The sequence below is a fragment of the Pongo abelii genome, chromosome 13 (assembly GCF_028885655.2).
Source record: "Pongo abelii isolate AG06213 chromosome 13, NHGRI_mPonAbe1-v2.0_pri, whole genome shotgun sequence".
In the NCBI taxonomy this organism is placed as follows: Eukaryota; Metazoa; Chordata; class Mammalia; order Primates; family Hominidae; genus Pongo; species Pongo abelii.
The window spans coordinates 98,556,840-98,574,180 of record NC_071998.2 but is presented as its reverse complement, the minus strand read 5'-3'; the positions used below and the strand labels follow the sequence as shown (position 1 = coordinate 98,574,180).

The following is a 17,341-nucleotide window of genomic DNA, read 5'->3' as shown; positions in this document are numbered from 1 at the left end:
TTCTGCCTGAAAACGTATTTGACTCTTGCTATCCTGCTTCAGTTTGTGAAACAAAACAGATGCCTTCACTATCTCAAGTAGGATGGTTATGGGAAATATTTCTTTCTCTTCCAAAAATTGTTCCAGGCCGGGTGTGGTGGCTCACACCTGTAATCCCAACACTTTGTGGGGTTAAGGTGGGAGGATTGCTTGAGGCCAAGAGTTTGAGAGCAGCCTGGGAAACATAGCAAGACCCCATCTCTACCAAAAAAAAAAAAAAAAAAAAAAATCACTGAAAAAGTGTTACAATTTTTAGAAACATGAAAAGCTCTTCACAGGTGGAGATGAATAATTTTTACATATAATTTATTTCCATATAAGGAAGCCCAGGGGAGGTAGTCTTTATGCTACAGAAGCAAGTCCAGAGAAAATATTAAAACAAGCAGCGGTGGTACCTGTTGTACTTCAACAAATGGGATTATCTAAATTTAGCAGCCTGTATCAGCCACCTGTCCTATTAAATGTTCTGGCTTCTGAAGCTCCATTCAACATAAGATACATACATAGATGGATTTGTAGCCTAGATACTCCCTCAACCCACTCTTGTCCATTTCCCTGTCTCTCATACAGACATGAATGCCACCCAGTCCCACATAAACCCTTTTACTTTATGTATTATTCTTATCATTTTATTCATGATTTTATTACATATTGCATTTTATCTATTTGTTTTACTTCTTTGTATTTTCATAGCACCTTCTACAGGCTATTGTATAGTGACATGTTTTTATAGTGCTAAACCGAAGCTATGTCTGCCTCCTAAAGGTTGTTTACGAAACTATCATTCATTGTTCACACGCAGAGTCATTCAATAATATTTCATATAAAACCTCCAAGACCAGTCTACATAACAAATGCTGTAAAAAATATCACGGAATGTTCTACCTGTGGAGATGGGGGGGACCACAAACTACTGTTAAAGTTAGAATACTGCATGAAAATAAAAACTTTTTTTCTACATTAAATGAAACTAAAATGAAAGTTGGAAAGTTTCCCTTTGGAAAACTTTACCTTAAACAAAAAGGTGAATCTTGAGTAAATTTCTCACCATCTCCTGAAAAACTAATAAATTCTTAAATCCGTTTGAAGAGCCTGGTGCTTTACTCCCGTGGTCACAGTCAAAACAGAGGGAAAGCAACTGCTAAAATGTTAGCACAGACAGAAAAATCTTTCAGGCTGGAATCAAGGCTACCACAGCCAGTTAACTTAGCTGGGGAGGAACGGGTTCATGGGGTAGAAATATTAGTCAAATTGCTTCTCTGGAGTCATGTGCATCTGGAGCCCATCTTTTTAATTGTTTTCCACGGTGCCCTTGAAATAATATAGTTTTTTAAATTGCTTCGGTCTTCTCGACACCCTAGATGAGTCAGCATGTTGTAATCATTCGCCCAAATGTCTTTCTCCACTTGGTCTTTTTTTTTTTTTTTTTGAGACGTTGTCTTGCTCCGTCGCCCAGGCTGCAGTGCTGTGGCGCAATCTTGGCTCACTGCAACCCTCCGCCACCCGGGTTCAAGCCATTCTCCTGCCTCAGCCTCCGGAGTAGCTGGGACTACAGGCAAGCACCAACACGCCAGGCTAATTTTGCATTTTTAGTAGAGACGGGGTTTCGCCATGCTGGCCAGTTCTCGAACTCCTGACCTCAAGTGATCCGCCCGCCTCTGTCCCCCAAAGTGCTGGGATTACAGGTGTGAGCCACCACGCGCGGCCTCCACTTGTTCTTAAAGGAAAGGAGGAAATACACAAATTCAATTTAATAACAGCAAAAAGTAAATTCACAGTTAGAAATCCCTTTGACATCTCACCTGAGGATACCTAACACAGCATTTTTTTTTAATTTGTATTATTAGTAGAGATGGGGTTTCACTATGTTGGCCAGGCTGTTCTCAAACTCCTGACCTCAAGTAACCCACCAGCCTCGGCCTCCCAAAGGGTTGAGATTACAGGCGTGAGCCACCGTGCCCGGCCTGCTTTTGTTTTTTGTAAAGACAGGGTCTCCCTATGTTGCCAAGGCTGGTTATGTTTCTTTTCATGTCCATTTTACATGTTATAATAATATAATCTAAATAGAGCAGGAAACAAGAAAGTTAGCTTTTTAGAGAGAGAGAGAGGACCAGAAGGTCAAGTGGGGCTATAATTCCTGTCTCACCGATAATATTTGTATCTGTACTAACTGGCACTGGATCAATATATTACTAAATAGTGGCCAAATCCCCATGATACAAAACCAATGCACTCAGGTGCTATACCTATATATCCATTTAAAAGCTTAAATGAGCAAATAACTTTATGGAGAAATTGGAGAAACCCTGGATACACTTGCTGAAAGACCAGGAGATAGTAATTGTTACAAACTATGAAAGAATAATCTCTTAGACACGACAAATAGAAGAGATTTTCTCTGTAAGGATGAGCATGCTTCTTGCCTGCTCCAGGTCACTTTTTGTCAGTGTATAACAATCCCTTCTGCACAGCTCTATGAGGCTTACAAAGTACTTACACCCTACATTACCTCAATCTTACAAAGTAGGGATGGGATTTTCCTCTCCCTTCTCCAGTATGCAGATGAAGAAACTCAGGTTCCCTTTACAGGTTAGCATTTTGCTGTCACTTCTCATTCTTGCTGACATACTCAAAGCTCTTCTCTTCTAATACCTTTGTTTCAGTCTGCTGGGCAGGTAGGGCTACAGGTATAAAGGATCCACCCCAATTCAAAAGGATTTGCTAACGTCCAGGTTCTTCCAGTAAACCTGTTTAAGAGTCAAAAGCCTCAGACTTTCTGTCTCCCAATCAATGTACTATTTTCTTTGTCAAAGTAGACAGATAGGGAAAGCAGTTTCCTGCAGATGTTTCTTCAGCTGGGGCCACTATGCCATGTACACAATTCATACTTTTCATTCTGAAGTTCTTGTTTCTGGCCTCACCTCTAGCCCAGCACATAGCTCTCCTGGTCAAATAGATCTAGTCAAGCCCATCCCCTATTCTGTAACTTCCCATGGTCCCCAGTGCTTAGTGGATATAGATTTAACATGGTCACGTCCCTATTTGTGGCTTCCAGCTGCTTGTTCAAGATCCTATCTAGGGCCAGGTGTGGCGGCTTACGCCTGTAATCCCAGCACTTTGGGAGGCCAAGGCGGGCAGATCTTGAGGTCAGGAGTTCGAAACCAGCCTGGCCAAAATGGTGAAACCCCAGCTTTACTAAAACTACAAAAACTAGCCGGGCGTGGTGGAAGGAGCCTGTAATTCCAGCTACTCAGGAGGCTGAGGCAGGAGAATCAATTGAACCCAGGAGGTGGAGGTTGCAGTGAGCTGAGATTGTGCCATTGCACTCCAGTCTGGGTGATGAGAGCAAGACTTCGTCTCAAAAAAAAAAAAAAAAAAATTAGCTGGGCATGGTGGCAGGAGCCTGTTATCCCAGCTACTTGGGAGGCTGAGGCAGGAGTATTGCTTGAACCCGAGATGGAGGTGGCAGTGGGCTGAGATCATGCCACTGCACTCCAGTCTGGGCGACAAGAGCAAAACTCCGTCTCAACAACAACAATAACAAAAGACCCTATCTAGTTCCTCCTTATGTAAACCTGCCATGCTCAACAACTTCTGGTCCTCCAGTGCACATGGCTGTTTCAGCATTTGAAACTTGCCTGCAGATACTGGTCTCCACTGCTTCTGGAAAGACCCCTACTACCTTAACAAAAGCCTATATGTCTCTTAAAGCCCAGCTCTTAAGAATACTCCTCCATTCTATTTAGATCTTGCATTAAACACTTATTCATATGTATTACAAGGTTATGTGGGGTTTTTCTGTGTGTTTTGTTTGTTTGTTTGAGACAAGGTCTTGCTCTGTTGCCTAGGCTGAAGGGCAGCGGTACAAACATGGCTGACAGCGACCTCAAACTGCCGAGCTCAAATGATCCTCCCATCTCAGCCTCCTGAGGAGCTGGAACCACAGGCACATGCCACTACTCCTGGTTAATTTCATTATTATTTTTCTGTATAAATGGGGTCTCACTATATTGCCCAGGCTGGTCTCTAACTCCTGGCCTCAAACGATCCTCCTGCCTTGGCCTCCCAAAGCACTGGGATTACAGGTGTGAGCCACTGCACCCAGTCTATTATAAGGTCTTATGGGTCTGGCTTCCCCTAAAGACGTGAGCTTCTGGAGGGCACTAGGAGGTTTCTTGATTTGTCCTTGAATACCCTCAATTACTAAACTTAATTGAATAAAAGTAATAATTTACTGAATATTTAGCCAAAATCCTGGGTCATCCAAAGAAAGGATAAAATATCTCCTTCCCCCAAATTTTGTCATCCTGGAGGACAGGCCCAGTGGTCTCTAAATTGCTTCCTGTAGGTCACCTGACATCCATCTGCCTTCCCCAACACACAACAAACCCTTCAAATGAACAAAACTCTTTCCAGAGTCAATCCCAACACTTTGGGAGGCCGAAGTGGGTGGATCACTTGAGGTCAGGAGTTCTAGACCAGCGTGGCCAACATGGTGAAACCCCATCTCTATTGAAAATACAAAAATTAACCGGGCATGGTAGCATGCACCTGTAATCCCAGCTACTTAGGAGGCTGAGACAAGAGAATTGCTTGAACCTGGGAGGCAGAGGTTGCAGTGAGCTGAGATCACGCCACTGCACTCCAGCCTGGGCGACAGAGCGAGACTCTGTCTCAAATCCTGGCATCTCCTTTTTGTGAACTCTTCCTTGCCAAGTGATTCTCTGCATTGACTCTGGAAAGAGTTTTGTTCGTTTGAGGGGTTTGTTGTGTGTTGGTGAAGGCAGATGGATGTCAGGTGACCTACAGGAAGCAATTAAGAGACCACTGGGCATGTCCTCCAGGATGCCAAAATTTGGGGAAGGAGATTTTTTTTTGTTGTTGAGACAGAGTCTTGCTTAGTTGCCCAGGCTGGAGTGCAGTGGCACCATCTCAGCTCACTGCAAGCTCCACCTCCCTGGTTCACACCGTTCTCCCGCCTCAGCCTCCTGAGCAGCTGGGACTACAAGCACCCGCCACCATACCTGGCTAATTTTTTTTGTGTTTTTAGTAGAGACGGGGTTTCACCGTGTTAGCCAGGATGGTCTCGATTTCCTGACCTCGTGATCCAGCCGCCTCAGCCTCCCAAAGTGCTGGGATTATAGGCATGAGCCACCGCACCCAGCGGGGAAAGGAGATATTTTATCCTTTTTTTGGATGACCCATTGTGCCTCCTTTCAAGAAAAAAGGTATGTGTACCATGGACATATGACAAATAATGAAGGCTAAAAAAAGAAGAAAAAAATTGCACTTTAAAAGCTTAGGCCAGGCACGGTGGCTCATGCCTGTAATCCCAGCACTTTGGAAGGCCGAGGCAGGCGAATCACTTGAGGTCAGGAGCTCGAGACCAGGCTGACCAACATGGTGAAACCCCATCTCTACTAAAAATACAAAAATTAGCTGGGCATGGTGGTGGGCACCTGTAATCCCAGCTACTCAGGAGGCTGAGTCAGGAGAATCACTTGAAACCGGGAGGCGGAGGTTGCAGTGAGCCAAGATCGTGCCACTGCACTCCAGCCTGGGCAACAGAGTGAGACTCCATCTCAAAAAATAATAATAAAATAAAATAAAAGCTAAAAGAGGGTACTTTCCTGACCTCGTGATCCACCTGCCTTGGCCTCCCAAAGTGCTGCGATTATAGGCGTGAGCCACCACACCAGCTAAAAGAGGGTACTTTCTTTTTTTTTTGAAACGGAATCTCGCTCTGTCCCCCACGCTGGAGTGCAGTGGCATGATCTTGGCTCACTGCAAGCTCCACCTCCCGGGTTCAAGCCGTTCTCCTGCCTCAGCCTCCCGAGTAGCTGGGACTACAGGCGCCTGCCACCATGCCCGGCTAATGTTTTTTGTATTTTTTAGTAGAGACAGGGTTTCACCGTGTTAGCCAGGATGGTCTCGATCTCCTGACCTCTTGATCCGCCCGCCTCAGCCTCCCAAAGTGCTGGGATTACAGGCTTGAGCCACCACGCCCGGCCAAAAGAGGGTACTTTCTACTCTAGGATATTGAGTGGGCCAGTCTTCCCAAACAGGAAGGTTTAGCTTTGGGTGCTGTGAAACCCTCCCATTTGGTTTGCTCCACTTCAAGCTTGAGACTCTTCTAGTTTGCCTGGATGACAGTAGTTTTCTGACCTCTGAATACATCTAAATAAACTCACTCTGACAGTGCACGGAATTGACCATTGCCCTGCCTTTGAGGCACTGTTACCGCCTCACCTAGGAATGGGTAACGTTGCAAGGACTGAAGCGTAGGTAGCTCACAACTATAATGCCAACACTTTGGGAGGCGGAGGTGGGAGGATCATTTGAAACCAGGAGTTCAAAACCATCCTGGTCAATATAGGGAGACTCTGTCTCTACAAAAAATAAAAAATAAAAAATAACAAAATTAGCCAGGAGTGGTGGCATGTTCCTGTGGTCCCGGCTCCTCAAGAGGCTGAGGTGGGAAGATCCCTTGAGCCCAGCAGGCTGAGGCTGCAGTGAGCTATGATTGTTCTACTGCACTCCAGCCTGGGTGACAGAGCAAGACCCTCTCTCAAAAATAAAATAAAATTACGTAAGATGTTTGAAAAGGAAAGCATCTTCAAGACCATTTAACTCAAGGAAAAGACCCAGATAAAGGACTTGTGACCTTGCCCAGGGTCACATCGAGTTGACATCTGAGCAACCAGCACCTAGATCTGATTTACTTAACAGGCCAACTACCCATGGCTTCATCCTAACAGCCCAAGGGAAGCTTAGAGGAATCAAGATGATCAAAAAAATCTTGCTGGCTGGGCGTGGTGGCTCATGCCTGTAATCCCAATACTTTGGGAGGCCGAGGTGGGTGGATCACTTCAGATCAGGAGTTCCAGACCAGCGTGGCCAACATGGCGACACCCCATCTCTATTGAAAATATAAAAATTAGCCGGGCATGGTGTCGTGCACCAGTAATCCCAGCTGGTGCTTAGGAGGCTGAGGTAAGATAATTGCTTGAACCTGGGAGGCAGAGGTTGCAGTGAGCTGAGATCACACCACTGCACTCCAGCCTGGGTGACAGAGACTATGTCTCAAAAACAAAACAAAACCGAACAAACAAACAAACAAACAAAAAACACCATGCTCACCTTGGCAGCACATATCCTAAAATTGGAACGATACAGAGAAGATTAGCATGGCCCCTTCGCAAGGATGACACGCAAATTCATGAAGCGTTCCATATTTTTCTGTTCTTGCACGGGCTCTTAAGCAACATGGAAATAAGGTTGATGGAAAATAAACATCAGTTTCTAAACAAACAAACAAAGAAACAACAACAAAACAAAAAAACAAACACCATGCAGAAAAGATGGTTTTCAGAGGAAAGTTCTGTTTTTTTGTTGTTGTTGTTTTTTTTCCTTTTTTTTTGAGATGGCAGATGAGGTCTCACTCTGTCACCCAGGCTGAGAGGTGCAATCACAGCACACTGCAGCCTCGACCTCCTGGGCTCAAGAGATTCTCCCTCTCAGCCCCCCAAGTAGCTGAGACCACAGACATGCACCACCATACCTGGCTAATTTTTTTAAAAAATTATTTTGTAGAGACAAGGGTTGCCCAGGCTGGTCTCTAACTCCTGGGCTTAAGGGCCTCGACCTCTCAAAGTTCTAGGATTACAGGCATGAGCCACAGTGCCTGGCCCTGGAAAGTTCTAAATTCAATGTAATGTTGTGCTCTAACATCCAAAAAAGTATATTACCGTGCTTTATCATCCTTCCGTATAGCGCTCTGTTACCGGCCAGCTAGGACAGGACTACTCACTGGTCACTGTGTTCCCTCTAGAGAGAACATAGGAACCATTCCCTCAAAGTGTTATAGTATCATTCTGGCTTTGTTCCACTTTATCTTTCCATGCAATTGATTCAAACACATGTAATCAATTCAAGGATCTACTTTACTAGCCACTGTGCAAAGGGCAGGAGAAGCAAAGATGAGTAAGAATCTGTAAATATGGCCAGGCACAGTGGCTCACACCTGTAATCCCAGCGCTTTGGGAGGCCGAGGTGGGTGGATCACCTGAGGTCAGAGGTTCGAGACCAGCCTGGTCAACATGATGAGACCCCATCTGTACTTAAAATACAAAAATGAGCTGAGTGTGGTGGTGGGCACCTGTAATCCCAGCTACTTGGGAGGCTGAGGCAGGAGAATCACTTGAACCCAGAAAGTAGAGGTTGCAGCGAGCTGAGATGGTGCCACTGCACTCCAGCCTGGGTGATAGAGTGAGACTCAGTCTCAAAAAAAAAAAAAAAAAAAAAAATACAGGTTTACAGATACTGTTTCCTCCTGCAACTGCTCTGCAAAGGGCATAAAGTGTAAGTTAAATGAAAGTCAGCATTCTAGCCCCAGTAAAAAAATTGTTACCTTTCTTGAAAAAGTGATACATGATTCTTTGCAAGACTCAACCATGTAAACTACAACAACATATACCACTCTCCCCCCTGCAATTTTCTTGATTGCTTCTTATTATTATTACTATTATTATTATTATTATTTTGAGACGTTGTCTTGCTCTGTTGCCCAGGCTGGATTGTAGTGGCGCGATCGCAGCTCACTGCTACCTCTGCCTCCTGGGTTCAAGCAATTCTCTGCCTTCGCCTCCCGAGTAGAGGTGCCCACCACGCCCAGCTAATTTTTTTGTATTTTTAGTAGAGACGGGGTTTCACCATCTTGGCCAGGCTGATCTTGAACTCCTGACCTTGTGATCCACCCACCTCGGCCTCCCATAATGCTGGGATTACAGGTGTGAGCCACCATGCCCGGCCGATTGCTTATTATTTTTTAGATACATCTAACTTGTTTATCGGGTGCATGTTAAGGCATATTAAGATGTGTTTTTCAGATTCAGCATGAAGGTTTTGGCCTTATTCAAAAATATCACAAAATTCTGTTGGAATTAATAATTTGGTCAGAATGGGTCTTAATTTTCAAACCAAGACACCTTGGGTTGCTATGGATTGGAAACTGCATATCTAGACCACGAGAACATGTGATTTTGTTTTACGCACAATTAACTTTACAGCGAGAGAGCACAACTAACATCACATATAGCTCTCTCTGTGCCAAAGCCCATAGAAACAGAAGAGGCTTTGCCTAGGGGATTCTTTGCATTAACAACTTTGTTAGACAAAGCCACTCTGGCATGGGAATTGGATTTGCAATTTGGGTCTTTGTAAAAGGATTAGATGATCTCTATTGTTTAATGTTTGGATCTCAATTTGCATTTGGAAACACATGACCCCATTGGAGGTTTAGTTCTCTTTTATTTTTGTTTTCTTGTCCCGATACACAAATGATACTATTTGTTAAAAAGTTGATAAAACCGCTTGGTCGAATGGTTGTACTGATTAGGAAGTGTGATACATTGGTCTTCTCTGTGAATGGTGGAGTCTACCTGGGCTCCAGCAAAACCAAGCCAGTAATCTATTTGCCAACTGACAAATAACTCATAGGTAGAGGTCTGCACGTTTCGTTGATTTCCTTAATTAGAATGCATGGCTCTTTGTTAGAGAAAGAAAGCACACAGAGATATGGCCAGACAATGGATCTGCAGAAGGAATGAAAGAGAAAAGCCTCTGACTGCCTGGGGACATATTTGAACACTCCTGTTCAATGTCTTTCTTTATAAATAAAGGTTTGAGAAAGATTATTTTAGGTTTCGGATAACAATACTCTCAGCTGTACACGATGTTTAACTACCTGTCCTTTGGTAAACTTTTTTTTTTGATATGGAGTAGGAGTCTTGCTCTGTTGCCCAGGCTGGAGTGCAGTGGCGTGATTTTGGCTCACTGCAACCTCCGCCTCCCAGGTTCAAGCAATTCTCCTGCCTCGGCCTCCCGAGTAGCTGGGATTAAAGGTGCCCACCACCACGCCTGGCTAATTTTTGTATTTTTAGTAGAGACGGGATTTTGCTATGTTGATCAGCCTGGTCTCGAACTCCTGACCTCAGATAATCCTCCAGCCTCGGCCTCCCGAAGTGCTGGGATTACAAGGGTGAGCCACCACACCCGGCCCTGGTAAACATTTTTTTTTTTTTTTTTGAGACAGAGTTTCGCTTTTGTTGCCCAGGCTGGAGTGCAATGGTTCGATCACGGCTTACCACAACCTCTGCCTCCCGGGTTCAAGCGATTCTCCTGCCTCAGCCTCCCTAGTAGCTGGGAATACAGGCATCTGCCACCACACCCAGCTAATTTTGTATTTCTAGTAGAGACAGGGTTTCTCCATGTTGGTGAGGCTCGTCTCGAACTCCTGACCTCAGGTGATCCACCCGCCTCAGCCTCCCAAAGTGGTGGGATTACAGGTGTGAGCCACCAAGCCCAGTGTGGTAAACATTTTTAATTAACATTTGCTTTGAGAACCTTCTCAAATTGGCCACGTGAAGCCTGGAATAGAAACTGCGTGAGGAGGGACAATTTCTCAGATTGTGGGTTTAGATCACGTGGTTTATTTGTTTGTTTCCTTTTAAACGCTTCAGATTCTTGCTCCTTTATCTTTGCCATTGGCCACAGGAAAACATTTTTTGCATGTCAGGATGAATGTACTGGGAAACATAAAATTGCAGTTGCTGGTTGATTGAGCTGGAGGTAGAATAGAAAAAGGCATTCACATTCATTGAACACCTATGGTATGCCAAGAACTCTGCTAGATGTTTAGGAATTTGTTATTATATAACACTGAGGCCCAGAGGAGTCAAGTGACATGTCCGAGGTCACAGAGCTGTGATTGGAACCCAGATGTGCCGGATTGCAAGCCCAGGCTCCTACTGCCATATCACACCATTTGTCAGATAAAGTAAAGCTAACTTCTGCTTTATCTGCTCCTTACCTCCTTGGAATGTGTGTTTGATTTTTTCTTCTGAACAAGGGTTATATTTGGTGCACGTGAAGCTATATGGGCAAGATTGGCCTAACTCATCCCTTTTCTAATACAGGCAAGTAATCTTTTTTTTGAGACGGAGTCTCGCACTGTCGCCCAGGCTGGAGTTCACGCCATTCTCCTGCCTCAGCCTCCCGAGCAGCCGGGACTACAGGCCCCACCACCACGCCCGGCTAATTTTGTTTTGTTTTTTTTTTTTTCTTTTTTGAGACAGAGTCTCGCTCTTTTGCCCAGGTCTGACTGCAGTGGTGCTATCTAGGCTCAATGCAAGCTCCACCTCCCAGGTTCACGCCATTCTCCTGCCTCAGTCTCCCGAGTAGCTAGGACTACAGGCGCCCGCCACAGCACCTGGCTAATTTTTTGTATTTTTAGTAGAGACAGGGTTTCACCATGTTAGCCAGGATGGTCTCGATCTCCTGACCTCGTGATCCTCCCGCCTCGGCCTCCCAAAGTGCTGGGATTACAGGCGTGAGCCACCGTGCCCGGCTATTTTTTAAATATTTTTAGTAGAGAAGGGGTTTCACCGTGTTAGCCAGGATGGTCTAAATCTCCTGACCTCGTAATCTGCCTGCCTCGGCCTCCCAAAGTGCTGGGATTACAGGCGTGAGCCACCGCGCCCGGCAAGGCAAGGAATCTTATCTGTGGCTCGATTAAAAATACACCACATTCTTCTAGGATCCAGTTTGGATAGTGACTTAAGAAAAGGCAACAGTTTTCTGCATGGTAGCACCCTCATGACCGCTATAAAATCACCAAGAGTAAATAGGTCATTGCCTTTCTTCTCGGGTATTTTGCTCACGGATTTCAAAGCATTTTACGCATGTATTCAATCTATTGAAACAAAAACTAGCAGCCCTTTTTATAGTTGGGCCAGTTGGAAGTACTCCGAAGAAAGAATCTTTTCTGAAGGTCACACACTCTGAGGCCTCCTTAAATGGAGAACGCGGGAGAGGAAGTTCACTCCAGGAGTGGCACATTCGAGTGTTGTGCTTAGAGCCCACATTCTCGGCCATGGCCCATGGGAAACACTCCTGCTTCTCTGCTCATCTTCCAAAATGCTTTGCCAACATTCTCCTAGTGCTACCAATATTTAAAGATAATTTCTTTCCCCTAAACAGGATCTCAGCCTAAAATAGATCTGGGTCTGTGTCACTGGGCATGAACAAATGACTCAGAGAGCCATTTCAGATATCAGAAGCAAGGAAGGCTCTTTGGAGCACCAGCATAGTCTGGGAACAAATGAGTGACAGAGCTGAAAGGTGTTCCGAAGAACATTTTATTTCTTTTTTCTCTTTTTGAGACGGAGTCTCACCGTGTCGCTCAGGCTGGAGTACAGTGACACAATCTTGGCTCACTGCAACCTCTGCCCCCTAGGTTCAAGAGATTCTCCTGCCTTAGCCTCCGAAGTATCTGGGATTATGGCGCCCGCCACCATGCCTGGCTAATTTTTGTATTTTTAGTAGAGATGGAGTTTCACCATGTTGGCCAGGCTGGTCTCGAACTCCTGACCGCAAGTGATATACCTGCCTCGGCCTCTCAAAGTGCTGGGATTATAGGCATGAGCCACTGTGCCCAACCCCAAAGAACATTTTATTTCAAGGCTGCTTTGCACAAATGAGGAAGATGAGACCTCACATCCCCAATAGCTAGGCCACTGCAGAACTTCATTCCAACCTGACATTTCCTGACCCTCGTCCTCTGCCTGCCTGCACATGAGGTCATAGAAGCAAGACCTAGGGGGTCTCCTAACCAAGACGCAGGTGGTAGGTAAGCAGGCAGGTTTTTATGAGTGGGTATGTTTAGCATCAGGGATAGCAGAAGAAAAATGAGTCCCTCCTAGAAAATGTGTTGATTTGGACTATTTTCTACATGTGTTGGGTTTTGTTTATTTTGTTTAGTTGTTGTTTCACTTTTCTCCTTTAGCTCATTCACGTCATCTGCTAGGTTTATATCCCATTCTCTCTGCCCAACAGTAGGACATTGGTTATATAAGTTCTGACATCCCTAGAATGGACTCCTATGTGCCATTAAAATTATCTAGTAAACAATAATAAAGGCCGGGAGCAGTGGCTCATGCCTGTAATCCCAGCACTTTGGGAGGCCAAGTGGGGCAGATCACCTGAGGTCAGGAGTTCAAGACCAGCCTGGGCAACATGGTGAAACCCCGTCTCTACTAAAAATACAAAAATTAGCTGGGGGCAGTGGCAGGTTACCTGTAATCCCAGCTACTCGGGAGGCTGAGGCACAAGAATCGCTTGAACCCGGGAGGTGGAGGTTGCAGTGAGCCAAGATCGCGCCATTGCACTCTAGCCTGGGCGATAAGAGCGAGACTCTGTCTCCAAAAACAAACAAACAATAATAAATAAGGGCCAACATTTAGGAAGGTTTACTCCATGCCGTCTCTGTACTCAGCATTTCACAGGCATTTTTTTTCATTCAGTCCCAACAATAATCCTATAAGGTAGTCATGACTGTTCTCATTTTAGGGATGAGGCATCTGAGGCAAAAAGAACTTAGGTAACCTACCTTGAGTCACAAAACAAGCAGGTGATGGAGCTGGAATTTAAACCTGATTCTACTCAGACCCATATTCTTGAGCCACCTGCTCATTATATGCAGAAGAATGTTCAGAAGTTAACAGGGAGGGGGTGGGGTGAAGGAGAGGAGCTTAGAAAGTACTAGCCAACTCGGTAAAATACATTTATGTTTATGTGTTGGGGGGTATATATGCACTCAGAAAATTCTAGAAGGGCCACTTAAATATCAATTCCTTGAAGCAGCCTTTTCTGACTGTACTAAAAGAGCCCTCCCACCTTGCTCATGTTATTATCTCTTTAACCTGCTTGATGTTGTCTCATGACACTTACCATTACCTGAACTGTAACATATACTGGATCTATTTATTCTCTAGCTTCCCTCTAGAATGAGGAGGAGGACAATGCCTAGGAAACTACCTGGCACGTAGTAGGTGTTCCATAAACATTGTTGATTTGAAAGACTGAACCAAACCCTTGATGTTGGTTGCTGTTGTCCTTCTCCACCCCGCAACCACTGCCAAATGGGAACAACTTAGATTATTATCATTATTATTATTTTTATAAGGCAGCTTCCTGAGCCAGAGTAGGCTCAGAGAGCCTCCCAATTTAGATTCCTGATACTTAAATGGATTGAAAGTTTTTCTTCATATTTCGTTAAAAATATTCCAAGTGGAAAAAAAAAAAAAAGACTGGGTGCAGTGGCTCATGCCTGTAATCCCAGCACTTTGGGAGGCTGAGGCAGGCAGATTACCTGAGGTCAGGAGTATGAGACCAGCCTGGCCAACATGGTGAAACCCCATCTCTACTAAAAATACAAAAATTAGCTGGGCTTGGTGGCAGGCACCTGTAATCCCAGCTACTCAGGAGGCTGAGTCAGGAGAATCTCTTCAACCCAGCATCGGAGTGGCGGGGTCAGAGCGGGGGTGTGGGGGGGCATTGAAATGAGCTGAGATCACACCACTGTACTCCAACCTGGGTGACAGAGAGACTCTGTCTTAAAAAAAAAAAAAAAAAAGCCAAGCATGATGGCTCACTGCTGTGATCCCAGGGAGGCCAAGGCAGGAGGATCACTTAAGGCTAGGTGTTCAAGGCCATCCTGGGCAACTTTGTGAGACCCTGTCTCTACAACAACAACAAAAATCAAGAACCTAAAATGGTCCACTTTAAAGTGCAAAAAGGTAATCTCCCCCTTCCTGGACAGAGCCTTCCCTAGAGCAGAAAGTTCTTTTGATTGCAAAAGAGAAGACCATTGGAAATCTGCTTAGATAAACTTGCTTTGAGTCAAAAGTGAATCATTAATATTTCAACTGCTAATCTACTTAGTGTCCTGTTCACCTAGATGGCTGTTTTGAGCACTCACGTCATGGTTTTTTAGAAAGATAAAAGTTTCCAGTCACCAGATTCAACTGAGCAAGGGTAAAAGACAATTGATGGTAGATGAAGAGATTGAAGTTTCTGAGATGAGTGAACAAACACTTATCTGGTCAATGTGAAAATGAATGAAACATTTGAAATGAACTGATAGGAGTTGGTTGGGTTTTATCCCTATAATAAACTCTTTCCTTTGCCCTCCAAAAAGGATTAGGTCTTCTGTGAATGGGAGATATAACCAACTCATCTCCATCCTCAGGCCATATGGCCTTGACCTTTCTTAGTGACGGCCTAGTCACTATAAACCATGGGTGGCTGTTGGAGATTTTTCTTGTTTGCAGCCAAGTCCTTCTGAAGGGTGACTTTGGCCCCATCAGCAGCTTCAGGAGCCATCTAAAAGCCGGGAGCAATGCATCCGTGCATTCCCCGAAGCCAAGGGGCTGCTTTGGCTGGCTTCCTTCCCTCTTCCCCAAACAGAACCAAGCTCCTATAGAAAATTCATAAATTCTTGGCAGGAAAGAAATCCTCCCATTGGAAGGAACAGATGTTGTACGAGTAACTTTTGCCATTATACTGTTCCTAATATCATAGTTTTAAAGTGTGGGGGGATGTTAACTTTTTTACAAATGTCAACATGTTCTGGGCAGTTTTTCCATCTCCCATCTGTGGCGTGCACATCACCAATCCTTCTGCTGCCCCTTTTTAAAATTTTCCAGGGAGTAGTTGGAAATTGGAAATATATTAAAAAGTGAAGGCGGAAAATTCAATTCAACAATATGCTAATGTATACCCTAATGCAGAAAGTAATACGCTGTTTCCCTCCCAGTTGTAAATGTCAGAAATATTCTTTCTCTTGCCGCCTTAGAACTTGGAATGGTGTACAGACTTCTAACAAAGTAATTATGATCAATTAACAATCAGAGACTATTGCTGTTACCAGAATTCCCAGAGTGAGTAATCTACTCATAAACCCCCCTTCTAAAGAAAGCCTCCATCCTGCTTCAAGTTCAAGGGGCTTCTAGGCCATTTGCACTTCGTTTACACCTCATTAAACTGCCCACATTATATGCCTGGGTCCCAGGTGACTGTGGGAAAAGATCAAGGTCAGTGGATGCCGTGTATCTAGCTTCCGAGTAATCTTAAAAAGGGTGACTGCACCTCTACTGGTGCTAGCTGGGGTCCCCTCCCCGGGGACAGCGATGCCCGCTTGCGGAGGCTTCTGCGAGGCCCAGAGCGCCAGCTGGCTGTGGCCGAGCCCAGAACACGCCTGATCGCTTTTGGGTTCAAAGTCAGAATCGGGTGAGCGGTCTGGGTGGGATGGGTGGAGTGGGGTGTGGAATCGCAGCGCAGAAGCAGAGGAAGGTGACAGCGGGGGCGGGGCGAGGAAGCAGCGGAGCCAGATTTAAGTGCGCCCCCGGATCGTCCCGCAGTCTCCGTTCTCAGGCCAGGTTTCCCCTCTTCCGCCAGATCGTAGCCAAACGAGTCCCCAGATCCGTATGGGGCCTAGTGTCGGAACCCGCACCCCAGAATAGCCCGTTCTTGAAGCTCCGTGCTCAAGTGGAGGTGCAAATGGGAGCGCTCGCGGGGTGGGGAGCGGCTCGGGGGGCACCCACATCCAGAGCCAATCCCATCCCGCGCTCTTACCCGGTCCCCGTGGGCCCCGGTGCGGCTTCCCCCGCATCCTCTCTGGGAGGCCAGTCCGCTCTCCCAGGCGCGGCCAGGGGCGCGAGCGACACAGGAGAGCGTGGCCACCCCTCTGCGCCCGGAACTAGAGGCGGGCGCAGCGCCCGCGCGGTCTGCAGTGCCCCCCACCGGACGGCCCGGCACAGGACGGCTCCGGACCTGGCTATCCGCTCCGCGCCGCCTTTGCGGGCGGGAGCCGGCGCCCCTCCTCTTCCTCCCTATTGAAGCTACAAAAGTTGTGAAATTTAAAATCAAGTCAAGAAGAATACGCTGGCGCTGTCACTGCCTGGCTTCCAGCTCCTGGGGACTGTGGACTTCTCGGCTTCCCTTTGGCTAACGTGAAAATAGACCGGACAAGGTCATGTAACCATTAAGTGGGAGTGTGCAATAACGTGTCTGCTACATGACAAACACTCGCTAAAAGACGGACATTGTTATGATTACTCGCTGGCTAGGCTTTGGCTTCTCTGGAGTGTGCTCCTCTGTGGCAGATAGGGATGGTTTCTACCTTTCCTTTGAGGTAGAAAAGGAACCTGAGCACCCAGCTGGGGTCCAGTCTTGCAGTGCCACTAACTCCATCTATGGCTGTGGCCTCAGCTGTCTCCTTTTTGAACCTAAATATTCTCATTGCAAAATGAGAGTAATCACACTCCACCCACAGAGTTGCTACAAGATGAGAAATGAAGGACTCCTTGTGCGGGGCAAACTCACTCCCACTGTCAGCTGGCAGATCCCAGACCACCTGTATCTGTAATATGTAGCAGGTGCAGTGCATAACATTTGACCCTAC

The 17,341-nt window shown here is 45.8% G+C and overlaps 1 long non-coding RNA gene and 1 other non-coding gene across 2 annotated transcripts; one reads left to right on the top strand and one right to left on the bottom strand.

Moving 5' to 3' along the window:
- Positions 1–328: 328 nt before the first annotated feature.
- Positions 329–16,638, bottom strand: LOC129047980 (uncharacterized). The gene is made up of 3 exons (XR_008509931.2): positions 16,513–16,638; positions 7,180–7,295; positions 329–1,756 (listed from the first exon to the last, which is right to left on the bottom strand). It is a non-coding gene; the product is annotated as an uncharacterized LOC129047980 (long non-coding RNA).
- LOC112135088 (U6 spliceosomal RNA) lies at positions 7,172–7,278 on the top strand. The gene has a single exon (XR_002916386.1). It is a non-coding gene; the product is annotated as a U6 spliceosomal RNA (small nuclear RNA).
- Positions 16,639–17,341: the final 703 nt, after the last annotated feature.